The 27,935-nt window shown below is 62.8% G+C and overlaps 1 protein-coding gene across 1 annotated transcript in view; it reads left to right on the top strand.

Moving 5' to 3' along the window:
- Positions 1-19,499: 19,499 nt before the first annotated feature.
- Positions 19,500-27,935, top strand: part of PTP4A3 (protein tyrosine phosphatase 4A3) — a 33,926-nt gene continuing 25,490 nt past the window's right edge. The window contains exon 1 of the mRNA XM_054512426.2: positions 19,500-19,553. The gene's annotated coding sequence lies outside the window, so the exon portion shown is untranslated. The remainder of the gene's footprint in view (positions 19,554-27,935) is intronic.

The following is a 27,935-nucleotide window of genomic DNA, read 5'->3' as shown; positions in this document are numbered from 1 at the left end:
GGAGCCTGATTCCAGGGCCCTGGGAGAGGGAGCCTAGGGGCAGCAGAGTTTGTGGCTCAGCCCCAGCCAGACAGAGGAGGAAACTGAGGCACAGGGGGCGGAGCCAGCAGCACTGCCCAGGTTGGGGGGTGAAGAGTGGAGAGGGAGGGCTCTGACTTGCTGTCCCCCTAGCGCCTTGTCTGGGGGAGGCTGCAGGGCCCCTGAGAGTGTGGTTGGCACTCACGTGTGCTGTGGGAGGGGGAAGCAGCGCGCAGGGACCCAGTCTTCTGTCGGGAGGGACAAATGCAGGCTGGCTACGTCTGCCCACGGTGGCCCTCTGGGTCCCCAAGTGCTGTCTGGGTTTTCTGTGTTTTGCGTGTTCTGAGCCTGGGTGTGTCTGTGTGTGCCCGTGACCTAGAGCTGCACTCTCTGTATCTGGGCCTCCGTTTGTGCCCCCTCGTGAGTGTCCCTGGGGCAGTCCCCCGTGTCTGCGGGCTCAGCACCAGCCCGGGGCCCCTCCGGGACCTGGTGTGACCCTGTGGGTGCTAGCGACTCTGTGGGGACACGTGGGGTTGGGTGCGTGGGAGAGACCTGGATGTGACCAGGGCTGGTGGGGAGGGGGCTGCGGGTCTTAAATCTCGGGAGCGGTGGCTGGGAGGGACATCCCTCCCCAGACACACAGCCTGCCCAGCGTAGTGGCCTGTGGGCAGCCTGGGCCAGTCTGGTTTCAGTGTCTGAGGGTGGCCGCGGTGGGGGGCAGGGAGGGCTCAGGGTCAGGTCTTTGCTGTCTCTTCTGCCGGAGTGCCCTCTCTGGTCTCCTGTCCCTGAGCTGCTTCTCACTCCTGCAATGGAATCACCCAGCACCTTCCATCCAGCACTGCTGAGCCAGCCCACGCTGGGCACTGGGAACAGGGATGCTGCCCGAGACAAGGCCACTGGCCCCCGAGATCTCAGTCTGGTGGGGGACACCGTTGCAACCAACAGCCGGCTGGGGAGGGGCGGCACAGGAGGTGGGCATAAGCAGCCTGGCTGGGCGGAGGGAGGCCAGAGGGATGGGGGGTCTTCTGGGCTGTGGGAACGGCACGTCGGGTCCCCAAGAGTGGAGGGCAGGGATAAGAGGTGACGTTGGAGTGAACAGAGCCCTTCCACACTGGGTCTTAGCTGCCGCGTGGGAGCCAGAGTGGTAGACTTGACCCTGAGGGCAGTGGGGAGCCATTGAAGATTCTGGGGGCGGATGGTCCCTGGAGCAGCTTCCCGGCTAATACAGGGCCAAGCCCACAGGCTACCATCGACTGTCTCCTTCGAATACTGTGCTGTCTGTCTCAGAAAGGGAAACCGAGACCCAGGAATGTGATGGTGTCTCTGGCCCACGGCGGCCCTGCCCCAGGCCAGCTGGCTCCAGGCTGGCAAGCCAGGGCACCCAGGATCTTGCTGAGGGAGTGTCGACTCAGTGTTGTTTCTGTACAGGGCAGCCTGGAGGCGGCCAGGATGTGGGTGGGGGCCGGAGGGCTGAGCCAGTGGAGTCTCAAATTTTATGAGGTGGAGACTGCCGCTGAGTCACGGGCAGGGCTAGCCAGGCACACAGAGGCTGGTTCCCAGAGAAATCCTGGGGAGATGCTCGAGGACAAAATGAATCCCGGTGGACTGCCTGGGGAGCAGGGTGACAGCCTGGGGCGGCTTCCAGAACCCCTCCCCCAAGGGAGGCCTCTCTCTGTGGGACCCAGGGGTCCTGGGGGTGGCGGGGGAAGGTGCTGGAGCCCACGAGGCTCGGGGTGGCCCTCCCCTAGCCCGCGGCGGACACAGTGTCACCCTGTCTCCTCCACAGGCTGGGTCGGGCCAGGCTGTCCGTGGCTGGCGCCCAGCCAGGTGGAGAGCCCTCTGCGAGCCCGCAGAAGCCCCTCACTCTCTCTGCATGAGCCGTGGAATTCTGGAGCGCCGTCCCCAGCCCCCAGGACTCACGGTGACCCTTGCTATGCACAGCTCGCCCTGTCGCTGTTGGAGTCTGCCCTTTGGAGGGATTCAGCCACAAATAGCAACTGAGCAGCTGTGTGGGGGCTGAAGGGGGGCAGGGGACACTGGGTGACCGCCGCGCAGGTACTGTCACTGTCCTGGTGCCTGCGACTCCCCACCTCATCCACCCTCCCGAGTGGTCCTTGTCTTGGTGCCATTCGACGATGTAAACAGTGCTGGGGCCCTGGCCACGTGGCCTGTAGCCTGCCAGGGTTGGGGACGCAGGCCGGCTGCCAGGAGGACTCTGCCTGCGGGAAGCGGTACGGGGCGATCCCTGGACATCACCTGGAGAACACAGGTGACAGCAGGGGCTGGGTGTGAGAAGGCCCCTCAGGGCCCTCCTGAGGGGTCCATGGTCAAGTGTCCCTTCTGTGCTCTGGAGCCCCTGACAGGGGCCAGTCACCCATGGGGAGGGCAGGGTGGGTGGGGCCTTTCTCTTTCTCTGGGAAAGGTGACCTCGAGTGTCCGAGGTGGGGGCGTTGGGGGGTTAGGAATGGGGGAGCCCTTGGGTAGCCCTGGGTTCAAGCCTGGCTGGACCGCTCGCTTTTGCACTCTGGCCCTCGGGGTCTCCCCAGAAAATGGGGACAACATGGCCCATGAAAGGCCCCAGGCCAGGTCCCCCTGTCTCAGGAAGCCCCTTGTCCTGCTGTGCCATAGGGATGCTCACCTCCGGCAGGTGCAGGGAAACAGGCCGGGAGGGGTTGGGGCTCACCAAAAGCCCACAGCTTTAGCCCACAGAGTGGGAGAGCTGGAGACACAAGCCCCCCTGGAGGGGAGTGAGGCTCAGGTGGGACAGAGTTTTCAAAGAGAGGACAGAGGACGGGGTGGGCTGGGAGATGCTCTGGAAAGGACAGGGCTAGTTTGGGTTGCACAGCTGGACCTCGGCCACAAGCTGCCTCATGGAGAAGCATCTGGGGCACTTAGCAAGGGCCGAGTGCACAGTTATCTTGGGAATGTACTCCGAAGCTCTGGGACCATCCCAGGGGTGACTACCGGGACCACCACCCCTGGGCTTTACCCCCCAATTCCCTGGACCACTCTCCACGCCCTGTTTGTCATCCAGGAACCCCTGAGAGCTCATCTTGTCCCACCTTTCATTTTTACAGGTGGAGAAATTAAGTCCGGAGAGGGATAGAGACCTGCCCAAAGCCACACATCGAATGGGTCACTGCAGATGCTGGGGGGAACTGGGCCTGGGCTTCCAGGCTGCCCTCAGCAGCCACATGGCAGCCCTGACTCTTGGGCCCATAGGCCACCCGCGAGACCAGGCAGGGTTGTTCGACCTCCCATTAAACTCAATGTCTGGGACCATGAGAGCAGCCTTCCTCGTGGGTTCAGTGAGACCTGGTTCTTGGTGGGCCTGGGGTGGGAAGCAGGGTGGGTGTTGGTGCTGGCAGGGCTCCCGGGGCCCCTAGAGGAATGGCATGGAGGTACAGAGGTGCTGGGCTCGTCTATGAGAAGGCTGAGGTGGAGCCCCAGATGTCCAATCTTGGAAGGCTTGCTGGAGGAGTCTCACCCCGCCCCTGCTGGGCACATACACAGCAGCCGGTCCCGCTCCGGCCCCTGTATGCGTGCACACGCATGCGTGACCCACAGATGTGCACACACAGATACACACGCACGCCCTGTCCAGCTTTCGGTTAACATCAAGTCCTCTTGGGAGTGCATGCCAGCCCCTCCCGTGCACCCAGCCGGACCACGGCACTGGGGGGAGGAGACACTCCCTGGGGCAGAGAGGACAATGGGGATAAGGCTGCCAGTTTGGCTGGGGGCTTCCCTTGTGCCTGGACCAGCTCATTTCATCTGCCCCATCCCTGCAGGCAGAGGAGACTTAGCCCCCCCGCCTCCCCTGGGCTCTCCCAGCCCTCCCGAGGACTCAGGATGGGGACTGGGAGCTCTGGGGCTGGATGCGGGTGCTCCCACGGCCTTGGGACTTTCTACACCCCAGGGGCGAGGAGGGGGCAGAACCCTTGAGTCTGTCCGGTGCAGGGGCCGCTGGGGCAACGTGGGCTCCCTCAGGGAGAGGTGAAAGGAGGCCTGAGCCCCGCTCTCTGCCCATAGCCTCCTGGGGTCTGGGGACATGGTGGGAGGGCCCTGCTTACCCCCAGCAAGTCCTGGGCGCCGGATGCAGCACGGTGCCAGTCGTAACCCCACTCAGCTGACCTCTGCTGGGCAAGACCTGCGGTTTGGAAGCAGTGGTCCGGGGGTCGGGTGCTCAGCAGTGGGCCTGTTTGCTGAGCGGTTGCTGTGTGCTGGGCACCCGCTGTCCCGAAGCATCTCAGGGGTCCACCAAACCACCCCATCCTTGTTGGCCAGAAAGGCCCCGTGAAGTCCCCTGCCCAAGGTCACGAGCTAGGAGCGGGTGGGGCTAGGCCAGGCCTGCGGAGCCTTCGCTCAGAAGCGTCGGGAACCCACCCCAGGCACGGTGGAGAAGGCACTAGGCCCAGGGCAGACAGTGCTGGGCCCGAGGGGTCTTGTAGTCCAGGCCCCTGTCCTTGGGCAGCTGCATCCCCCCGGTTCTGGAGGCCCAGGGCCAGGCTCTCCAGCTGCCCAGGGCTGGGCGGGGCAGGGGCTCCCTCGGCAGAGCCAGACTGGCCCACCCAGGCCATGAGCCGGCCGCGTCCCCGGCAGGGCCTCAGGACCTGCTTTCTATTTCAGCCCTTCCTGGCCTCTGGACGGCCCCGTGGGACCGGAACTGCTGTGTCTGTGTGTTCAGCAGGCCTCAGTGGGGCAGCCCTAGATGCGCAGGCCCTACTGAACTTAGCCGCCTTGCTGACCCTGCTCTGTGTGGGAGCAGGGACAGTGAGGGGGTGGTGTCCATTCAGGGACGCTGCAGCCGCCGCCGCCATGCTTCTCAGACAACCCTGTCCACCTTCCCTCGCAGGAGGTAGTGAGCTCCCCGTCACTGTAAGTGGCCAGAACAGAGCCCAGGTGGGCACAGCCCAGAGCTGTTGTATGGGCATGGGTGGGCAGGAGGACTCATGACCTCTGAGGTGTGGGACACAGAGACCCCAGGCCCTAAATGTCACTGGTTCTAAGATTCTGAGACTCCAAACTTCTAAGAGCCTGGGGCAACCAGCTCCGCTCCCATCTGCAGACAGAAAGTCAGACCCTGGGGCAATTTCCTCACTCCCTGGGGAGGTCAAGTCCCTTCTGACTTCCACACCTTTACCCCAACTGTTGTCCACCTTGAAGGTCCTCCCATTTCTTTCTAGATCCACCCTCGCTTCCCTGAAAACCGCCTACTGACTTCTCTCGGGCCAGTATCCTGAGGGCACTATGGGCCTCCATCACTTGCCAAGTCTGCTTCTAACTGGATGTTCAACTCCTCCCAGGCAGGGCCAGAATTTTACTTGTTTCTCCCTCTCTGACGCTCAGCACTTGTGTGGGTATACAGTAGGAACTCAATGAATGAAACTGCTCACTCATTTAAAAAATGGGCAGGTAGGGCAGGGCTTCAGGCTACCATGGCCCCATCACAGGCACTCGGGCCTCTCTCGCCGTTACGGAATTCCCCAGGGAGCCTTCCTGGGGGGTACGTGCCTCTCTTGTGAGCAGGAGGTTCTTCCTAGTGTCTGACCACATTTTCTCCTGCTGCAGCTTTGTCTTCTCTTGCTGGGTTTTGGGGCTGCCCCTCCTGCCCTCTCTTCCGAAGGGCCAGGAGGCCCCCTCGTGGTTGGTGAGGGGCATAGGGTGGGGCGGGATGCCCAGTCAGTACTGCCCTTCTTGTTATCGGTGGAACAAAAGCTAGAGAGGGCAGGGACCCGCGGCCACCCAGCTCACGGGAGGTGGAGCCAGGCTTTGAACCCGGCACTGGGGGACGTGAGCCCCTGTCTCTGCACCGAGCCCCTCCTGCCGCTGATGGGGCATGGGGGGCTGGCAGGAGCCTGGGTGGACCCCTGCCTCCTCCACACTGCCCACTGCCCTGAGGGGCAGGCAGCTGGTGGGAATGGGCAGGGATGCTACTTCTGTTGGCCAGGACGGTGGCTTTCCAGAAAGCTGGTGCTAGTTCTCCGGGTTGGCGGGCTGGAGTGTCAGGCAGCGGGCAGGCACCGGCCAACAGGCAGCCTGGGCAGAGGTGCAGGCCGGATCCCGTTGCCCCCCTTAGCCCCCCACCCCTCCCCGGGATTCTGAAATCCAAACTGCTCTGAGATGGGCAAGCGTGTCGGTCCATGTGACACGAAGCCCCCAGTCACATCCGCAGACGGGAGCCAGCCTGAGGGTATTTAGAATCTTCAGGATTCCCACTCAGTGTGATCCTGATACATCCCACAGCGGGCTGGTCCGTGTGTTTGATGGAGGGGGACTGCCCCATCCCCGTGGGGGTGCTTGGCACCATATAGCGTATACATTTATTGTCTTTGAAAAATCTGAACCAGAAATGCATGCGCCCCCGGAGGTTCGCAGAAGCAGCTGTGGATCTGTTGTCTCCTGCATTTTATAGAGAAGTGACCTGCGGTTGGGGGTCCATCCTGGGGGTTGCGATGCCTGCTCCCCACCAGACCAGGATCCATAGCCTTGCTGACGGGGTGCAGGGTGGGGTCATTCACCACTAAGGAAGTACCTGCCCCCCAGATCATTCTGTTCTGTTGGCCCATTTTCCCAGAGGCTTCCCGGGGAGGTTGGCCGCCCCGCCCCTGCCAGGCATCGCCCTCTGTCAGTGGTGGGGACAGGCCCTGTCCACCCCAGGAGAAGCTGCCCTCTCTCTCATGCGGCCCCTCCAGGGCCCTGGTCAGGCCCTCAGAAGCTTTGGTGAGAGGGCTCCAGGGCCAGACTCAGAGTCCAAGACCTGGACTCAGGTCCCAGTTTGGCAACTGACCCGCTGTGGGAGCCAGGGTTGGGGCTTCATGGCCCGGGACCTCAGCTTGCTCACCGGCATAGGGAATGATGATCCCTCAGCCCTGCCAAACTCATGGGGCCGTGTGTGGGGGGTCAGGTGTGGGGCAGAGTCAGGGCTCAGTGTGTGACCAGGATCAAGGCTCAGTGATGACTAGGGTCAGAGCTCGGCATGACCAGGGTAGGACTCAGTCTGTGAAGAGGATCGGGGTTCAGCGTGTGGCCAGGATCAAGGCTCAGTGTGTGACTAGGGCTCATTCTCTGGTGGAGTCAGCAGTCAGGGTACCCAGCCTGGGCACGCACCACCCTACCATCTGATCCTGACACCTCTTAAGAAAGGATCTCACGCACCACAGCTGGCCCCAAGACCTCTGTGCCCTGCCCTGCCTCTGCCGCAAGGAGGCTTCTCTTTCTGGTGGGGAACAGGGAGGTGCTAGAGGTCCGACCTGAGACTGTCCTCTTTTTCCCATGACGCTGCTGGCTTTTGGGCTCGGCCTGTGGAGGGCCTGCCGGAGGACAGAGGCCGGCCCTGGACGGTGGGCAGGTGGGCAGGAGGGCTGGAGATGGCTGAAGCCTGGGGCAGAGTGAGACACAGGGTGGGGCCATGTCCTGTTTGCAGGCTGTCCATGGTCAAGGGTGCCTCTTCACGGCCAGCAACCTGGTTCCTCTCCCCGCCTGGGAGACTGGGGCAAGTCACTGGAGGGAATGAGGGTCGGGCTGCTGGAGTGGACTCGGGCTCTGGCCCTCCCCTGTCTACTCTCCAGAAATGAGCCTCGGGGCCTGTCCACGGGATGCCCCTCCCAGTCCCTGCCCTCCAGGCCCTTCTCTGGGGGAGGTGGGTGGGCATGGAAGCCTTGGATCTGGCCAGGAGATTAGTCAGTGGATGCGTGGACACCAGTGGGCGTGGTGGTGATGGTGACAGTGGGGATGGTGATCGGGAGGGCGGCTCCCGCACAGTCCCCCTGGCTGGCCCCCATGAGCACCCACAGTGCCAGGGCTGCTAACAGTGGGGAACGCATGTGGGCAGGGGATGCCCCACGGTGGCTGGAAGGAGCACTGGGGAGTGATGGTCACCCCTGGGCTAGGCTGGGAACCAGCCTGATTCAGGAATAGCTCTTCTCGGCTGACTTAAGACAGGAGGCCCTGGAAGACAGGTCCTCAGAGACCCCGCATCAGGGCTCAGGTACCCGACTGACCCCTCACCCTGCCCCCAGTGGGCAGGGGACCCCACAGCCCCCAAAGCTCAGACATCAGAGTATTTTGCCTGAAGAAATTACCATGTGGACCCCACTGCAGGAAACAGAAAAGGGGCTGCCTTGGAGGCCCTGGGGGAGGGGACTAGAGCCCTGCAGAGCCCCTTCCCAGCCTCCCCACCCCCACCAGCCGGCCAGGCAGCCCGTGGGACTGTGGTCTGTCCCTCCTGGGGAGGCTTTCCCCCAGGGGAGCGGGGGAAGACCCCGCTGCCAGGGGGAGGTGGGCCAGGGAGGAGCAGGGCTCAGCAGGAGTCGCAGCTGATGGCCAGCTCTAGGTGGGGGGGCTGCTGTCCCCTGGGGCAGGGAGAAAAGTGGGGGGGCGGGCTCAAGGAGGTGCCATGTCTAGAAGCAGATGGCTACTCTGTGTCCTGCCTGTGCGAGTCTGGGAAAGAGGCAGGCCGGGCACGGCATGGGCGGGGAGGTAGGTGCAGCTCTTAGACCACAGAAAGGTCCCCTGGGTCCTGGCCACCGGCCAGCCCCTGCCTGCGCTGGGCACCTGTGTGTGTGGGCAGGTGGCCCATCAGGTAATTCAAAAACATTCTCCACAGGAGGAAGCTCTTAGAATCTTCCATTCTTTCAGCTAGGAGACCTGTCCAGCATCCCCTCACTCAGGGGTCTGGATCTGGGGTCCTGGGTGGGTTTCAGTGGATCTGTGATCCTCCGGAATTTGTGCATGAGACTGTGTTTGTGTTGTGAGGGTCTGCCAGGGCCTTCAAGGGTCTGAGGCCCCGTATAGGTTAGAGGCCCGGTGCGGTCCCGCCCCCTCCCTGCGGACGGCCAGGCAGCCCCTGCTGTCACAGAGTTGGGGGGTCAAAGCCAGGACAGGCTGCTCCAGGGAGCCTCTCTGCCCCCATGCCCTCGGCCCTCCTTCTGAGGCCAATTTCCGTTTCTAGCCTGGTCCCCGGGAGGCTGGGGAGACTGGGATGGGGCCTCAGATGAAGTGATGGGGACATTTTAGGATGACAGATTCTGACTCAAATCTCGGTCCTGATGCCTCCTATCTGCTGCGAGTCACTCAGCCTCCCTGTGCCTCAGTTTCCCCTCATCTGGATGATGAGGACGGTAATGCTTGGTGCTGCAGTGAGGAGGAGATGAGAAAACAGATGTGTTTTGGAGTCCAGCTCATGGCCGTGTGGGGTCAAATGCATACGTGTGTATCAGAGTCACCTGGGAGCTTGGATCAGATACAAATACCTAGACCCTGGAGAGGCAGATTCAAGAGGCTCTTACCCTGGGAACCAGCATTTAACCAAAACCTCCCTGGTGATTCTGTAGTCAGGGGTGACTGTCACCGGGCCGACTGGGATCCTGGTCAGAGTGGACACTGGGTTATCAGCCTGCTTAGATCCCAGTTTCCAACCTAGAACCTGGCTCACACCTAGTTATTGCCTGACATTAGTCTCAGTGGGGCATCATCTCTGTCCCTCCGTCCTCCATCCCTCCATCCTCTGTCCCTCCATCCTCTGTCCCTCCATCCTTTGTCCCTCTATCCTTCATCCTCTGTCCCTCCATCCTCCATCCCTCCATCCTCCCATCCCTCTATCCTCCACCCCTCTGTCCCTCCATCCTTTGTCCCTCTATCCTTCATCCTCTGTCCCTCCATCCTCCATTCCTTCATCTTCCATCCCTCCATGCTCTGTCCCTCCATCCTCCAGCCCTCCATCCTCCGTCCCTCCATCCTCTGTCCCTCCATCCTCCCATCCTCCCCTCCCTCCAATCCCTTCAAAACAAATGGACTCTGCTTTGTCCGAGGCCTTGTAGATAATTATTTTTCCCCTCTGTAAATCAAATCCTGTGTAAATCCTGCTTTGGTCCTTCAGCCAGAGCTGCCCCACCCACGCCTGCGCCTCATCTCCGGCGAGCGGGTTTGTTTAAGGCCGACTGACACTTCTCCTGCCGCCTCCGTGTGTTTACAGTGTCAGCGGAAACTCCAGGTGTGGGAGGGAGGCCTCTGAATTTATTCTGACCAGAGAGGATGGGGACCGCAGGGGGATTTCAGGGCCCCCCTCCACACGGGCTCTTAGGCAGCACTGTCCCCAGCCCTGTCACTGTTTGCATTTCACAGGGGAGTCCCCAGATTATTTCTTCAGAGGCTCAGAGGGGACCCTGCCGGCCAGAGACAGACCTGAGACGTGGCCCCAGACTTCCAGGTCCCTGCCCCCGCTCCCCCAGAGGAGGAGCCCAGGAAGGCTTCTCAGAGGAGGTGACAACTGAAATGGTTGTCTGTGAAGACTGAGGAGGAGGAAACGGGCAGGTGGTGGAGGGAAAGGCACCACCAGCGCAGTCCGAGGAGGGGTGTGGCCAGAGTGCAGGCAGCGTGGGAGGTGCAGGAGGTTCTGGGCGCTGCCTGGGTGAGAATTTCCTGCTGTGTGGCCTTGGGCTCGTCACATAACTTCTCTGGGTGTCAGTTTGCTCACCTGTAGAGTGAGGACTTCTCAGGGTCATTGCAAAGAAGGAGTCCTCTAGGAGCACAGGCCGGAAACGTGCTCTAGAGCTTGGATCCCCTAGAGGCACAGAGAGCTATGGCAGGTGACTGAACAGGGCCACGGGTGGACAGCTTCCTGAAGCTCTTGCCCATTTTCCAGAGAGTGCTGGGTTCTGAGTGCCCAGGCTCTTTTCTGCACGGCTGGGTTGGGGGTCTACACCGCCACTCTCGGACCAAGCAGAGCCCACCCACTCTCCCCCCTTGCCAGTGTCGGTCCCAGGCTGGGCAAGTCAAGCCTGGTTTAGGCCAGGGAGACCCTACCAGAGGCAGCCTTGTGGGTTCTGTGCTCTCTCCCGTCCCTACATAACCAGGCAGCCTTTTTGTGACCATGAGGGAAACCCACCGAGAATGAAGGTGAAGAATCTCTGAGAAGCACAGCCCGACCCCAGATGGTCCTGTGCCTGGAGCCCGCCCTCCCTTTGTGCTTCCTGACATGTGAGATCATAACTTCCCTCCCGGGAAGCCAGTGTGGTCCGGGTTTCTTTCCCTTGTTCCTGGAAGGGCCCATTCCCCCCATGGCTAGAGCATCTCCCTGGAGCTTAAATCCAACTGTGCTAGTCCCTGGGTCCACCCACGCCGGCTCCTTGACTGTCCCTGAACACACTGGGCACACATCTGCCCCAGGGGCCTTGCTCTGGCTGCTCCCTTAGTGGGGACGCTCCGGCCCGCTGTCTTGCCCTTAGCCTCGCTGAGGGCCCTGCTCACATGTCATCTGCTTGGGGTGGTGAGTGCTCAGGACAGCCAGGGACACGCTGCACCCACACGGCCTGCACGGTGAAGACGTGTTTCTCGCTCATGCCACGTGTTCGTTGCAGGTCGGGGTGGGCGGGGCGCTTGCTGCTGTCCTGGGCACCCCAAGTGACAAAGGTTCCGTCTGCCACCACACAAAGCTGCTAGCCCCTCAGCACGAGGTGTAGGGTCACTGCTGCAGGGGGACAGGGCCTGGAGGTGCCCGGTGGCTTCCGCTCCGTTCCAAGGGCTGACGTTCGGGGCACGGCCGCCCCCAGCGTCAGGGGCTGGGATGGTGACCCCAAGCCTGGGAGGGAGGAATCACACACAGTGGCACCTCCCAGGGGCTCCCAGGCCCTCCTCCACCCCGCGCACATCCTCGCCCGGTTTTTGTTCAGGAGAAACTTACATAAAACGGCCCATTTTACCGTGTACGGCTCAGGGTACAGCGCTGCGCAGCCAGAGAACGTTTCCATCGCCCCCGGAACGACCCCCTGGCCCCGGCCCGCGCGCGGCCGCTGTGTGTGGCCGTGAAGTCGTCTGTTCTGCACGTTCACGGGGACGCCGGCCCGGGGGCGCGGTCCTTCCAGTGGGACTTCTGGCGCTCAGCACCCTGCTTCCAGGCTGGCCCCTGCCCCTGGCGACCGAGCCGCGGGCCTCCTGCGCTGGACGGACACGTGGCCGTGGCGTCTCCTTCCCTCAGTGACGGACCCTGGGTGGCTTCCGCCGTGAGTGGTCGTGAGCAGGGCTGCCTGGCACGGCGTGGGCAGGTTTGGGTGGCGTCCTGCTTTCGGGCTTTGGGGCCCACACCTACACCTGGGCGCCTCTCTGCTTCGCTCTGTCACCCGGGGCCCCCGTCACCTGCGGTGGGCGGCGGCCCTGGCCTCACTTCCTCGGGTCACCCGGGCAGGTCATCCCCTCGAGTCCTCACAAGAAGGGCCCGTCCGGACGACAGGCTCTGGGAGAGCGCGCCGGTCCGGCGGTGTGCCTTCGGACATACTCAGCATCCGCCCCGTCCTTCCCTTTTGTTCTTAGTGATCCGGCTCATCTCTTTCTGCCTGGCTTTAAGTCAAACCAAGGCTCCCATGGACGCCTGAGCCCTGGGGTGTACTGAACCCCGTAAGTGCTGTTCTTCTTCCTGTACCTACCGGTGAGAAAGCTTAATTGAAGGGGCTCCCGTGCACTGATTAGGGGGCTCCCGTACCCTGATTAAGAGGGGCTCCAGGACCCTGAATAAGGGGGGCTCCCGTGCACTGATTAAGGGGGGTTTCCGTGCTCTGATTAAGGGGTTCCAGGACTCTGATTAAGGGGGTTCCCACGCACTGATTAAGGGGGGCTCCTGTGCGGATTAAGGGGGTCTCCCGTACACTGACTGGGGGTCCTTGTACACAGTTAATCTCTGCAGTCAGTTGTTCCTGCTGTGCTTCTATGCTCCCCACAGAGAACCGGCGGTGTAAACATTCGGGGTGTGTCAGAGGATGAGGTGTGCTCTGCAGGGGGGGACCAGACACCGCTGCCCTCGGTTATGCCCACCGAGCTCCCTGGCATCTTCCTGTCACGGTCTTCTTCCTGACCCAGGGAGGGGGACTGGCAGAGGCCTGGCACACAGCAGGTCCTCACTGAAACTCACCGAATCGGGAATAAATTCAGAGCGATAACTTGGGCTTCCCTGGGGTGTTCTCTTTGCAAAGGGAAATCTGCTGCTAACAAATTTTAAAAGTGTAATGAGTACCACACTGCGCTGCTCTGTTCCAAACGCTCCCGGGGCCCTGGTGGGGGGGCTGTCCACCCCCGTGGGTGCCCCTCCCCCTGGGCTGGGAGCCAGGCGAGGGCACCCACTGTACAATGCTGTGTTTGGGCAGAGGCGAGGTGGGGCTGGGCAGCACCTGGTCCCTATTCCCTGCAAACGATTCTGACGAAAGTTCCCCAGGAGCAGTTTCGATGCTGCAGTGCCCAGGGCAGTAGGTTGGCCTCCTCTCCAGCAGGGGCATCTCCCCACCACTGAAGCTGGGGGAGCCTCCAGCAGGGCTTGCTTACCTCCAAGAACAGGGTGCTCACCACCTTGCCAAGAGTGGGGTCCACTCTTAACTGTTCTTCTCTAAGTCCTAGGGGAATGTGGGAGTCTCCCACTCCCAGCATCCCATCCTGAGCTCACTTGGCTCTTCGACACCTTGGGCCATTGCCCTAGCTTTGTTTCCCCCTCTCATGGGGTGCCCCCCGAATGTGTCTTCAACACCCAGGCAGGGGGTGACTAAGAGCATCAGTATTGGGGGTTTGGGTTTGCCCTGGCTCCTCCGTTTCTTTGCTGTTCACTTTGGACAGGTTCCTCCCTCTGCTGAGGCTTGGTTTGCTCCGCTGTTAAATGGGGATAAGGAGACATGGCGGGAAACATGCTTGGTGCAGGGCCTGGCTGAGGACTCGGTAGCCGCCCACTGCAACCCCAGAACCACAGCTAACAAGCTGTGGCCTGAGCCCTGGAAGGACATCCTGCGCGCAGAGTGAAGCCTGTGCACGTCTGCATGCCCGCCCCGATCCTGGTGGCACCAGGCTGCCTACGTGTTCCCAACGTGCCATGTGTTTCTGCATCTCTATCTTCGTAGGCACCGTTCCCCTGTCTGGGCTGCCATCCCCACCTTGGGGGCCTGCGGCATCCTGCAAGCCCCCACGCTAATGTCACCCAGACCCCGAGTGTCAGCCTGCCCTGGAGGGCGGGGCCCCTGGCTCACCTGCAGAGTCTGCAGACGGTGACCGGGGGAACTGGGGCCACTTGGGGTGTGTGCCCGGCGGACAGTGGGCACTCTTCCAGGCCAGGGAGCCATAACCAATGTCCATGTGGGCTCTCCGGGTAAGTGGTGGGGCAGGGTGCAAACCCATGAGCTCGTGTTTGCTGTTGACTATTTGGACCCTCCTGTGATGGGGAACTCACTACATCATTAGGCCACATCTGCAACCATGGCAGCTTCCTGGGAATGAAGCTGGCCTCCTTACAAAGTCTACTGCGGGGGTAGGGGGTCAGGAACCCAAGGCGGTGTGAGGTGGTGAGGTGATGGGTCGTGGGGTTCCCCCTCTGCAGAGGGTCCTCCGCGAGCTGGTGCTCTGGCAAGCTATGCTGCCCCCTGGTGGCCGCCACCTTCAGAAGCTCTCTGGGTCTCTGCATCTCCGCGGGCTGGAGTGGCCCTCTCCTCGGGTCCCTGAGTGCCTGCCGTTGGGGACGCAGGGGACCCGGGCAGTGAGTGGACCACGGGCCCCGTGGAGAAGACAGACACACACACACAAATGTGGAGGATGGTGTCTTCTGGCTTGGGCAGGCCTGGCGGTGGCCTCCACAGTCCCTGGGCTCATGCGGGCCCTGTCCCATGGATGAGGGTGGTCAGGGACCCCCAGTCCCATCTGAGTTCCCTGGCCTGGACTCACTGTTGCCAGGAAGTGTTTATGACCGACCCTGTCTCACACCCTGCGCTGCCCGCTCTTCCCCCAGACACCACGAGAGGGCGTCTGCGAGGCGTGCTGGATCCCAGAGATGCCCACCGCCAGCCTTTTGGGGGGGGGCATCGGGAACGCGGGCATTGTGGGTGTCTGGGCCTGTTCAGTGGTGGGAGCCCTCGTCAAGGGGGTCCTCCAGCCTCTGACTGCATCATCCTGGTGGAGGACCTGGCTGGCACAGAGTCTGGGATGTGGGCTTGGCCTGGTGCACCGGGGCCTCTAGGTACAGAACTGGGAGTCACCTGGTGCAGCAGGGTTGTGGGGGGCACACCTGGCTGTGGCTGTCGTCAGGGAGGCCTTTGCACGCACTGGAGCCCTCCTCCCCACTCAATGCGCCGACCTCTGCTTGCTGGGCAGCCTCCTTGAAATTCTGATGCCCGGGACCCACCCTTCCTGATTCCCAGACCTGGTGAGCCTCCCCGGGTGCTCCAGGCTGCTGTCACTGGGGGGCAGTCGGGGTGGGCTCCCTGGCTCCAGGCAGCAGTGCCCGGGGCAGTCTGGCACAAATACTCACCAAGGATTGCTTAGAGGCAGGGTTTTAAGCCAGCACAGGGCGAAACAGCTGGAACCTCTCGGTTTAGCTGGGGACTCGCCCCCAAGCAGGGACTCCAGCTCACATGCGCCCAGGCGCTCCCAGACCCCACTCCACCCTGCCTCCCCTGCAGGGACCTGAGCTCCTCCTGCCCATCCCCCCTGGTCAGCGGCCCTGCCCTTCCCACACTGACTCGGGCTGGCCTGTGTGACCGATGGGAGATGGCCACGTGTGACTCTGGAGGCTCAATGATAAATGCATGGCAACTGCTCCCTTGCTCCCTGGGATCGCTCAGCCTGGGGGAGAGGGACCGGGGCCACCGGCCAGCACATGGGCCAGCCCGGATGGTGAGCCAGCCTGGAAGCAGGTCCCCTCACGTCGGGCGGGCCTTCCGCAGGTGCAGCCCCAGCGCCCCAAGCCGCTGGGAGCTCCTGACGCCCCCCGCCCCAAGAAAGGCCGGATGACTGGTGGGTGGGGCTGCTGGGTCTGAGCTGACTTGTTCTGCAGCATAGTTAACCAATGCATAGCTAATACCCAAAGAAGATTTGTCGCCATTTAAGTAACATGATTGTATTACTGGAAATTGGGAACGAGAGAAACAAACATGGCTCTCACTGCTGCTCACCCACAAGCCTGTGCTCCCGAAGTCTGGCTTCTTCTTCCTACCTGGAACACGGTGGCTCCTTCGTTTGCCCTGGTGGCAGTCTGCAGTGGGGCCTTGGGGTGCAGGATGTGTATTTGGGGTGATGCCCGGTGAGGGAGCGGCCCGGGACAGCCAACACACTGGGGCATTACGGAGACGTCTCAGCTTCCAGGGCCTTCTGAGAAGTGTTCCAGATGCTGCTGCGAAGATTCATCCGCAGACCTGAGGCTGGGGTGTGTGCCCACGGATGCGGTCTGTCCTGGGGTGTTAACGCCTTCAGGGCTCAGTGCCCATGGGGGGGTCAAGCACTGTCAGGGTGCACTCAGAATGGGCCACTGTGGCTGAAAGGGCAGGGGCAGAGGGGTGTGACACGGCCATCGGGGAGGCCCTTCTCTTGTTCCACGCCTATACCCCGCACCTGCATAGAATTTTTGCTTTCCCCTGCCTTGACATTAAACCACAAGCTCGATAGTCATAAGAACTTACCTGCTCAGGTGCAGACAGAACTAATCTGGCACTAACAAGCCCCGTCGTACCCTCTGAGGCTGGAGCGATCACTGTGGCCCCACTCACTGGGTAAGGAAACCGAGGCAAGGAGAAGTTAAAGCATACAGCCCACTGGCGGAGGCTCACATGTCCAGGCCAGTGCCCACAGCCCACATGTGGTCCCTGTGGCTGGCCCTCGGCCCCTCCTTGTGGCCCTGGGGTTTCTGGGACCTGCTGGGCTGGAGCCTGCTTTCTGGAAATCCACTTAGCACTGACCTCATCTTTGTCCTCCTCGGAGCTAATCTGCTAATCCGGCCCACCCCATGGGCCCCTGCACAGTCTGGATCCTCTTAATCCACCTCCTGTGCATGCCCCTCCCCAACCGGCAGGGGGACAGCTCCTCTCCAACGTACTTGGTGGGGGTGGAGGGAGTTGGTGGGGATGGGAGCTTTTCCATGCAACATTCCCCAATCCCAGGTAAGATTCAGGAGTCTGGATTCTGACTCTGCCTGTCCCTTGCTCAGACATCACCTCTTCAGCCCGCAGTGCTCTCCTGTGTTAAAAGGTCAGTTCTGAGCCAGCCCTTCCCACTGTGAAATCAGGATTCTTCCTCACTCCCCTCTCGCCCGCCCATCCCACCCAGAGCAGTGTGCGGGCCCTGGCCTCCCCAGACCTGGGTTAAAAGCCCACTCTGCCTTAACTGAGTCCCTAATCTGCACGCGGCCCTTCCTCCGCAGGGTATGGTGTGTGCTCACTGGGAGAGCCCCGGGGCACAAGGCCCGTGCTCGACCAGACCAGTGTCTGGGGATGGAGCTGCTGGATCCTTCTCCCTGCCGCACGGATGCCAGGCATGGGGAGATAGAAGAGCCCCCAGCCTGTGAGACCATGGGGAAGGCCACACCTCTGCCCCGCAGCAAAGGGGGCCGGGATAGAAACCTCCCTGAGATTTCAGGGGAGGGGCGAGGAGGAAGAATTTGAAACAAGTCAGGGAGGGATGCAGGTGCAGCCCTGGCTGGGTCAGGCTAAACATCAGAAAGAGATTAACAATGAAAATGGACCCGAAAGTCCCACAGGGAAATGGGCAATGGGCTGCCTCGGTGAGCCCCAATGCAGTGGAGGGTTCCTTTTTCCCGGGACCTCAAACCTGGAATGTACCCCAGATATTGCCTGTTGTTCTCTGCGTGAAGGCACCGAGGACAGGGAGCCCCGCTTCGTGGTTAAATGTGGGAGGTCTGGACTAGGTCTACTCCTGACTTACTGTGTGATCTTTGGAAGTTGCTTAACCCCTCCCTGTGTCTCATCTACAAAATAAGGAGAATGATGGTCCTTACTTCAAGGGATTAAATAAGCTGGTGAGGGCGCCTGGGTGGCTCAGTCGTTAAGCGTCTGCCTTCAGCTCAGGTCATGATCCCAGGGTCCTGGGATCGAGCCCCACATTGGGCTCCCTGCTTGGCGGGAAGCCTGCTTCTCCCTCTCCCACTCCCACTCCCCCTGCTTGTGTTCCTGCTCTCGCTGTCTCTGTCAAATAAATAAAATCTTTAAAAATAAATAAATAAATAAATAAATAAATAAATAAATAAATAAATAAATAAATAAATAAAGCTGGTGAACTGAGATTCGAACTCAGGTCTGCAAGGCCCTGTCTTCTGCTCCTCTCTGACTCTTAGGGAGGAACTGGGGGCCTCTGGGGACCTTTTGATCACCTCCATCTACGCATGAGCACCCATCTGTGCCAGATGCTGGTGTGAATGCCGGGGACACAACTGGGGACAGAGGTGAGGTCCTCACCCAGACCATGATCAGTGTTGTGTGTCACTACTTGGGGGGAGTTTTTGGCAGAGCTGGGAGGACAGCAGAGCTGAGTGAGGGGATGGCCAGGGGAGACTGAGCTCTCAGAGGAACCAGACATCTGAAAGGGACAAGATGTGAAAGGGGCACCATAGGGATAGTCTGGGGCAAGACTTTCCGTATAGAAGGAATAGCAAGTGCAAAGGCCCCGAGGTGGGACGGACCCTGACTGTTAGAGGAAGAGCATGCAGCTGTTGGAGGCTGTAGCAGGATGGTGGCAAGCGGAGGGAGCCTAGAGGAGCAAGCCCTGGCCCAGTCAGAGGGCGTTGGGATGGTAGAGCGCCTCCACGAAGGATTCTGCATAGAGGGGCGGGCTCTCATTCTTGCCTTGCAGGGTCGCTGTGGCTGCTGAGGGTGGGCAGCTGGAGGGCATCCTCCTCGGGAAGTGCAGGTGGTACCAGAGCAAGCTTCCAAGCTGGGAGGAGAGGCTGGGCTGCGGCAGGGGCATCCATGGACTGGTGTGGGGGGAGACTGGAGACTTGTATCTGTGCCTGCCTCTCTGGTCCCCCTCCGTCCCGGGTCTCCTCCACAGTTCACCACTGGCCTAGCCACGAGCTTCCTAGGAAGTGCTGATCCAGAAGGGGACCCCCTTACCAGTCCTGGTGGCCGAAGTGGCACGCCCCACGTGGCACAGGGAAACGGAGGAGCGTGGGGCCTCACTTCTACCAGGCACCTCTGTGTGTGGCCCGTCCTTGAGGGCGCGAGGTCCCCGTGGCCCTGAGGACCACCTCCAGGAGCCCACTTCCAGGGGCCCCCTGTATAGGAGACCTCAGTGCTGCCGCTGGGTGACTGCTATCCAGGCCCCATCCTTCCGGCAACCCCGCCGGCACATCTGGGCTCAGCCCCCATGGATAAGTGGGGAAACCTGTAAGTGGGGGCACCTCTAAGTTTTGTAAAACTCTCGGCCTCTGGACCCCTCCTCAGCCCCGGTGCACCTCGCCCCCTCCATCCTCACTCGGGGGTCAAGCGGGCCCTGACTGCCCCAGGCGGTCTGGCAGTCCCAGCCTCAGCCGGCCTGCGGGGGCCCGGGCCCAAGGTCAGACCCCGGCCCGCCCCCATGGCCACGCCCCTTCCCGTCCGGGCGGGGCCTCCGGGGCGCGCGCGCGCGGCCGCGGCGTAGGGAGAGTTCCCATTGGGCCGCACCGCCCACGTGACCCGCCGGCCCGGCCCGCGCGCCCGGAGCCGGGGCCGCGCCTGCGCGCGCCGGCCCGCGTGCACGCGCGCGCGCGCCCCTGCCTCCGCCCGTCGAGCCGGCGCCGGCACCGCCAGGTCAGTCTCCTCGGCGCGCGCTCGGGCTGGGGCGCGCGGCGCGGGCGCGTGGGGCCGTGGGCGCGCAGGAGGAGCGCGGCCGCCTCCTGCCCTGGGCGCGTCCCGGGACCCCGCGCCCTGGCCTGGCCGCTGCGCTGCGGGAACGCGGGCCTGGGCGCGGCCACGTGCGGGGTCCCGGCTAGAGGCCGGGCTCGGGCCCAGCCCGCCGTTTACCCCCGTTGCGGGCAGCCGGGCGCCCCGGCTGGAAGAGCCGAGCCCGCTCCCGTTTGTGGGGGGCGGGTGACCCCTGTCCCCCGTTCATCCTCCCGAAGGCCCGGCCCAGGATCTGGTTCCCTGCTCATTCCCTGCTCAGTTTCTTCATGGGCGTAGTTCCGAGGGACTTGTCATCAGAACCCCGTGGGCTTCCCTGTCCCGCGGTGGGACCGGGATGGCAGCGGATGTCGCGGGAGGCTGAGCTCCAGGTCCCAGTACGTGGTCTGCGGCCAGCCTCAGGCTCTGGCTAGGCCTGGTAGCCTGGCAGTGCCTACCTCTCGAAGCACTAGCCCAGCTGCAGAACCAGGTCAGCAGCCTTATCCCAGGTGTCGCAGGGATTAAACAGGTGGCTCTGCACACGCCCCCAGGGTTCTGCTGGGCAGCTGGTGGCTGGGATGGGTGGCATGCTCAGCTGCAAGCCGGCAGAGCGCTGCCCCTGTGTGGTGTGGTGACCTCTCAGGCCAGTGCCTGGCACACTTGCTCTGTGAGAGCAGGTCTGACGGTGGCAGGGCGTCCAGGGCAGCAGGTCGCAGTGCCCATGGCCACCCCAGCCCTGGCTGTTCGGCATGCGCTGCACCTCGTCTCCTGGCCTGCAGGCTCTGTGGTCAGCTCTGCACGTGATAGTGGGTTCCTGGGCCTCAGCCTGGTGTTTGGACTCAAGGGATGCACCTGGGCTGGAGCAGCTTGCGGGTGGGGACCAGATGGGGTCCATGGAGGGAACCTGTGCTCTTCTTGCCCAGGGGCCTCTTCAGAGCTCTGTGCAGGTGACCTCACATCCTCCCATGAGGTTATTAACCGCATTTCTTAGTTGAGGAGGCTGAGGCCCAGTGAGGTGGAGTCAGGTCCTCCTCACCTGCAGATCTAACCAGAGCCTTGGTTTGCCCATCTGTGAAGTGGGTGCTGTTTGGCCCATCCTGCAGGCAGCTGTAAGGAAGCAACGGGAGAGGCTGAGTCCGGGGCCTAACCGGAGGCAGGCATGGGTGTTTCTCCACTGCTACCCAGGCCACCCTCACGGCTGCTCTTCAGGGGGAGAGGCTGCTCCTCAAATGTCCCTTTGAGGAGCTGGCCACCCCCCAACACACCCCATAATTGTTTGCTAAGCACTTATTCTGTGCCAGGCCCCAGGCTGGAATCAGAGGTGGGTGATGGGGGTCAGCTTTAGGACCCCACTGGCTGGAGGGGGGCAGGGCGGGTCGTGGGCCTCCCCCCACCCCCAGGTGGTCAGTGTGGTGGGAGGAAATGCAGGTGGTGAACGGATGGGACCTCCAGGCTGTCTCCTTGGCTTACCGGCTCCTCCTTGACCTTGCTCTCCTCCAGGACACCTTCCCTGACCACCAGGCTGTGGCTGGGGGCCCCAGCGAGTCCCCTTTGTCGCCTCCATGCCAGCTTAGGCCCTGGCCGAGGGTGGCTGGTCAATGCAGAGTCAGTGGCCTGGGTGTGGTGGTGGACAGGGAGAAAGCTGGGTGGGTGGGCTCCTTTTCCAGACAAGAGGCGGTTTGGAAGGTGAGGGGTTCCTGGAGGTGCCACGGGTGGGGGACTGAACAATGACCTCAGGGCACTGGGTAGTGTGTGCTGGGAAATGCTCACCAAAGCCCCGACTCGAAGCATTAGCCAGCTTGACTTCACGCCCATATGGCTGGGAAGAGGTGCGCACAGTCAGCCCCGAGCTGGTGTGAGCCCACCCTGCTCCCCGGTGGGGTGCCTGGCAAGTCTGCAGACACCCAGGACCTGTGCCAATGGCCTTGGGTGCCTCACTGGCTGGCAGACCTGAGCAAGAGGGTGGGTCAGGCCGAAAGGGCACGGGCGTCTCCCGGTAGCATCTGGCAGGAGGGGCAAAGCCGGGAGCGGCTGGGCTGTGGCTCCAGCGATTGGCGATGGTTTCCCCCAAGACCTTGGCCTTGCCTATTCCGCAGAGGCTCCCAACCTCACTGTAGGCTGTAAGCAGATGGTGCACTGTGGTTTCTCCCCTCTGGCCAGCCCTGGCCTGTGCCCTCCGTCTGGCATGGCCTCCCTACCAGCTGCCTGGCTGGGCCACCTCCACCCAGCCTCCCTCGCAGCTGTCACCTGCTCTCTGGAGTCCCTGGTACCCCTTGCTGCCCCGTGGGGCTTTTCCCAGGGTCGGCAGGTACAACAGGGCAGGCTGAGCTAAGAGTCGGGAGGGCCTGGATTTTGGGTTTCTTGCCAGGTACCTAGTGCCTTGGCCCTCAGTTTCTGCATCTATAGAATGGGAACAGCAAGGTGTGGGGTCAGTCACGTGAGTGGACACCGCCCTGGCACTCAGAAGATGTGCGGGGAACACCACTTCGCTCCTTCCAACCTGGACCATGGCCATGGCTCTGAGCCTTCTTGTCGGGGGCGGGAGGGTTCTCATCATCGGGGCGGTGGTCCTCAGCGGGGCCAGCATCTTTGGGGTCACAGTATGGTTTGGGACCTGGCTCTTAGCAGACAGTCAGGACTTCCTTTCTCCCTGGCCCAGCAAACTGGAGAGCCCACTGTGTGCCAGACCCTGAGAGGCTGTGAGCAGGGCTGCTGGAGCTGGAGCTGGCAGTCACACGTGCAGGATAAAGCTCACAGACGTGCTAGGAAGACATGGACTTGGCGTGGGGGCTGGCAGGCGGTGGGGAGGGCGACCCCAGGAAGGGCCGGTGTCAGCCGTCAGAACTGTGCCCGCCCCGCTCATCTCCCCGCTCATCTCCCGCCGGGGGTCCCCAGGCCTCTGGCGCCACCGACCCCTCTCTGTCCTGGGTGCCCGACCCGAGCGTGGTGGAGTCCTGCATGGATGCTCAGGATGCGGGATTGTGGAAAGTCATCGCAGACCAGCAGGGGGGAGGTCCCTGTGCCCCGTGCTCAGGAGCTGTCTGCTGGGGGAGGGGCTGGGCCGGGAAGGAGGCTTCAGGGCCCCACTCTCCTGCTGGGTGACCCTTGGGGTGGGAGTCATTGCCATAGTCTGCCAGCAAGCGAGGGCTGGACCCGATCAGGGACTGTCAACTGGGCCATCACCCCCAGTCACTGGGTGCTTTTTTCGGGGCACACACGTGTCACTGAGGAGGTTCTGGTGCCTCCAAGCAGGGGGCACTGTTGCTGATGTGGGCAGACGGAAGGTGGGGAAGCCGAGACTGCAGCCTAACTCAGATTTGGGGGAGCCACGGAGTGTTCTAGAGCAGGGGTGGTGGGATGGAGCAGAGCCTGTAGGGTCTGCCTTCCCTGAGGTATGGTCCTAGGAGTGGGAGCATCAGGAGGACAGCTCCTACGTAGCGGGTCTGGGGTCTTGGGTGCTTGGCTGGGGGCTGATATGCCGGGACAGGGCTCTAAGCCAAGGATGTCAGGATGGGTGCTGCTGTGGGCCTCCCCAGCGTCCAGGCCTGGCGGCCCAGAGCACACTTAGTCCATGACAGGTCATTGGCTGTCTGGCTTCAGGCCAGTTCTCCTTTGGGGGCTCAGTTTCCCCTGTCGCAGACAGGGGGCTCTGACCTGCCTTCTCCAGCTCCTCTGTCCCCACAGCCCCTCCTGGGAGCTGCAGGAGCCCGTTCCCACGGCCTCTCTGGCTACAGAGACCCCAAAGCCAGGGCTGGCCCAGCCGGTGGAGGCGGGCTGACAGGCAGGCTGCCCTGCCCTGTCCCCTTCCCATGAGACTGGTGCTCCCAGCCACTCTCCTGGCCCTGCGGCCCGTCTTGTGACTCAGGCTTCCTGGAAGAGGCGCGGGAGGGTACGGAGGATTCCCCGCCACCCCACCCAGGGTTCCCGCCTGCCGCCCGCCTGTCCCATCACCGCCCCTGTGGCTACACATGGTGGGCTTGACCTCTTCTTCAACTTTGCCCCGACCCCCAGAGGGTGCTCCTTTCTGCTGGCGTCCCGCCCCCCATCGTCTGCTGGTGTGGGGACACTGGCCCCCTCACTCTCTTGCCTGGACCAGGACCTGCCAAAGCCAACATTTCTCCTGCTTTCATCTCCCTGCTGGGGTCAGCTGTGCAGCTCCTCTCGGGCTACTCTCTGGCCGGCTGCCCAGTGGCCCATCTGCTGGGAATTGCCATGCGGAACTCAGGGGGCGCCTGGGGGGGTGGCTCGGGGCTCTCCACGGTCACCTCGCTGTCCCCCCCACATGGTCCTAAGGAGCCCAGAGCCATGGTCCCAGCTCTGCCGGGTCTCTCTGGGTGACCCTAGGCCTGCTCCTGTGCTTCCCGGGCCTCAGTTTTCTTGTCTGGAGAATGGGGCGCTTGGAGTACACCCTGGACCTCACGGCAGGCCAGAGCCCCGCCGCTGCCTCCTGCCCTGAGTCCACTGTGTATGCCCGCGTCACACCAGGCTCTCCGTTTGCCCTCGCCAGGGGCCTGTGACCTGGGGAAGCGCAGCCCGTGGTGCCTTGGCTTCTCTAGGGGTCATGCTGGGCTCTCGGGCCCAGGTGGGCCTGAGCAGGGTGGGCAGAGACAGCACCACCCGCCCCGGGGCCCACATGGGGGAAGGGGCGGCATTCAAACAGCGCCCTAACTATGTCGTTCTGGTGTAATCCAGATGTAGTGATGTTCCTTGTAAGAATCCAAACAGCCCAGGCAGTTTATCACTGCTATGGGCTCCGGGCTTCTGGGCATCAGCTTGGTTTCACAGGCGCAGACTGCTCTGCGTCTCACTTGAAACGGGCCTCTCTCCTGATGGTAGCCGTGGACCCAGCTCTCCGGGTCTGGCCGGACCCACGTGTATTAGTCAGTGCCCACCCCCATCATCTCCATGTCAGCGGCTGCATGGTCCGATGGGGAATGCAGGCGACTGGCATGGCCTTGCTTCTGCCTCCCTGTGCCCCGTGAGGGGCTGCCCGGGCCTGCACTGGCCCGTGTTGGGCAATGGGTGAAGGAGGAGAGAGGTGGTCCTGACCCTGGGAGGGACCCATGGGTGAGCAAGACCTGCAGGAGACAGCAGTCGCTTTCCCAGAGTGTGTGACCCTCCGACTTTGAGGCTGTGGTGGGCAGGGAGTCTGGGTGGCCTTCTGGGAGGAGGTGGCATCTGGCCTGGGCTTGAAGGATGTGGTCATCACAGTAGAGGGGAGGGGCTCCCAGGGCTCGGGGCCGGGGTAACAGTGTCGCTGGGGCAGCTCCATGGTCAGCCCTGCTCTGGGCCCCCTCACAGCTAGCCGTTTCCCCAGGTGGGCGCTGAGTGTTTGGGGTGGAGGACCCTGCTCGGGGCGGCGGGGTGGGAAGTGTGCTGGGATGGAAGGCAGCTGTGTCGTGCCCCGTGCTCCCTCAGCCGGGCTTGTGTGGTCCTCGCAGAGCGGCCCGGAACCAGGACTGTCTGTCCCTCATTTACAGACGAGGAGCCTCCAGGTGTGTGTGGGAGTGGGGGCGGACCCCATCCCAGCACAAGCACCTGCTCACGCTCCCCTCTCTGGCCTCGGTTTTCCCTATCTCTAAAGTGGGGCTGGGATGACCTGGCCCTGCTGGTGGGGCAAGAGCCTGATAAAGGGGCAGAGAGGAGGTCCTGCCTCTGGCCTTCGGCGTAACTCACCCGCCTGTGCCTCAGTTTCCCCTCTGTAAATGGGGATGGGAAACCTTTTGTGGGGATGTTGGGAAGTGTAAGAGGGGTGGGGGGGGGTCCAGGCAGCCCAAGGCGCACAGTGGGTGCCCTGCTGATGGGTGACGCAGCCCCCCGCCCTCCCTGCACCCTCTCTTCCATGACCTCGGCTGCTGGGATGTTCCCACGGCCGGGCAGCCGCAGGAAGCCATCTGGAGGCCTTGTTTACCCTCCCCCCAGCCTCCCTGGCAGGAAGTCACCGGAAGGGCTGTCCCGAGGGGCCCCCAGGCCTGTGAGGACAGCCAGTGGCCGGGGGTCCCCGGTGGAGCACGGGGGGCAGGGAGCACAGAGGCTGGACTGGGGCGGAGCTGGGTGCTCCCGGGCCCCCTGTGGCACGCAGGCTGGAGTGCAGATGGAGCTGTCCATCTGTACGTCCAGCCCATTTGCCACCCCTTCCCCCCACACGGGCCTCAGACGAGGCCCAGCATGGCCGTGGCCCATGAAGTCACAGCCTCAGCCCTGGGTGGTCTGTGTGATGGTCGGGGGTGGGGTGGGGTCCAAGGAGCCGCGGGAGGGACCCCTAACCTAGGGGGCAGGGAAGCAGGGTGCAGGTGGAGGCTGTGGCCTCTGGGAGGGTGGCTGAGGGATGGGGCTGTTGCGAGGTGAAGTAGAGAGGTGGGCAGGGTCTGGGGGCGTGGATGGTGACAGTAGGGCTGGGGGTGGCCCTGAGACCCTGTTCTCTCCACCCTCCCCTTCGAGACCCTCAGATCAGCTTGCAGGTCTGGACACGCCCCCAGCAGGATCAGGGCCCCTCGGGATGTGCCCAGCTGCCCTGGCATTTGCGGCGGCCCCAATGCCCACTGACTGGCCTGAGTGTGGCTGGCTGGGCCTGGGGACAGTTCCCACGGACACTGCCAGCCGGGCCTGCCCAGCCTGAGGAAGGACGCTGACCCCAGCTGGCCCTTGGCTGCCTTGCGCCCGCCTGGCCTCCGCCTTCAGGAGGAGCCTGGTGGGCTGGGGGTCAGACTGCCCTGCCTGGCCGGCCATGGGGAGCCAAGGGGCAACCCCGCCTGGTTTCTTCCTGTCCCCTCCATGTTCTCACTGCTTTCCCTCCCCTTTCGCTCCTCCCCCACTTTGGCAGGCTCTGTTGCAGGGTCCTTATGGGCAGAGCCCTCCCTAAGAGTGTGCTGGGGTTTTGGGGGCAGGGTGAGTGTCTCCCCGACCCTTCCCGTGAGGAAGTGAGCGTGAGAACCAGGGCTCTGGGCGGGATCCGGGATCCAGGAGCATGCGGCCGGGAGGCGTGGCCATCAGCCAGTCCTGGGTGAGACTGGATCTTCTAGTGGCGCCCATGGACTGAGGACAGGCGGCTGTGGGCCTGTCCCAGGAGGGTCACTGGCTGTTCCCGAGCGCCTCCTGCGCTCCAGGCCCACCAGCCTGTGACCTAGCCATACAGCTGCCCTCCAGGTCTGCGCATTGCTGGCCTCGCCCCCTCCATGCAGGGAGATACTAAAGAGTCTGTAAAGATGGTTGCTGCAGGGACTGGGCCCTGGGCCTGCTGAGATGCCCTTACAATGGGAGAAGGCTGGAGAGGTGCGGGGGTTGCTGGGCGAGGGGTCCAGAGTCTGGGGAGGCTGGCCTGGGGACAGGGGCTGGCCTCAGCTCCCCACACTGTTCCTGCCTGGGTGCAGTACCCTCTGTTGATGGTGCAGGACAAGGCAGGGCTCTCCATTCACCTCCCCTCTGCAGGGGGTCTGCGTGGCCACTGGATCGAGGGTAGAAGATCCTTAGTGTGTTGGGTGATCCACTTGGGCAGGGGCTCCTCGACGGCTGAGAGCCTGTTGTGGTTGCTGGTGCTGTGATTTTTGCGCGCCTGGCCCCCAGGGTCACCGCCTGGTTGCTGTGGCCAGCTTTGTGGTCATGCCAGCAACTGAGCTTTTGTCCCCATGAGCTTGCTTGGACCCAGAGCACAGCCATGGAGGGCGTCCACTAGGTGCTCAGTAAGTGTGAGCCGGTGAGTGGGCCTCCAAGGAGGTGGGGTTTGGACGGGCAGATGGAGCCAGGAGGGAGTCCTAGATAGGTGGCAAAGGCCTGGTGACAGCATAGGATGATGTGGGGACAGAGAGTGCTCTTGGTACCGGGCACAGCAAGGGCAAAGGGGTGGAAGCAGGACCATACATAGCATGTCCTGGAAGAACAGGAAGGTGGGTGAGGCTGGAGCAGAGCGAGGAGGGGAGTGGGGGGACCATAGCCCATGGATGGGGCCTTTGGGGCAAGGAGGGGAGTGGGGGGACCGTAGCCCACAGGTGGGGCCTTTGGGGGCGAGGAGGGGAGTGGGGGGACTGTAGCCCATGGATGGGGCCTTTGGGGGCAAGGAGGGGAGTGGAGGGACAGTAGACTGTGGGCGGGACCTTCAGAGGTGGGGAGAGGAGTGGGGGGACTGTAGCCCATGGGTGGGGCCTTAGGGGGTGGGGAGGGGAGTGGGGGGACTGTAGCCCATGGGTGGGGCCTTTGGGGGCGAGGAGGGGAGTGGGGGCACCGTAGCCCACGGGTGGGGCCTTTGGGGGCGAGGAGGGGAGTGGGGGGACAGTAGACCGTGGGCGGGGCCTTCTGGGGTGAGGAGGGGAGTGGGGG

The sequence above is a fragment of the Mirounga angustirostris genome, unplaced genomic scaffold, assembly GCF_029215605.1.
Source record: "Mirounga angustirostris isolate CCGP_5_RB_7025 unplaced genomic scaffold, mMirAng1.0.hap1 SCAF_4, whole genome shotgun sequence".
In the NCBI taxonomy this organism is placed as follows: Eukaryota; Metazoa; Chordata; class Mammalia; order Carnivora; family Phocidae; genus Mirounga; species Mirounga angustirostris.
The sequence above is the reverse complement of the archived record's forward strand: the minus strand, read 5'-3'. Positions and strand labels throughout refer to the sequence as shown.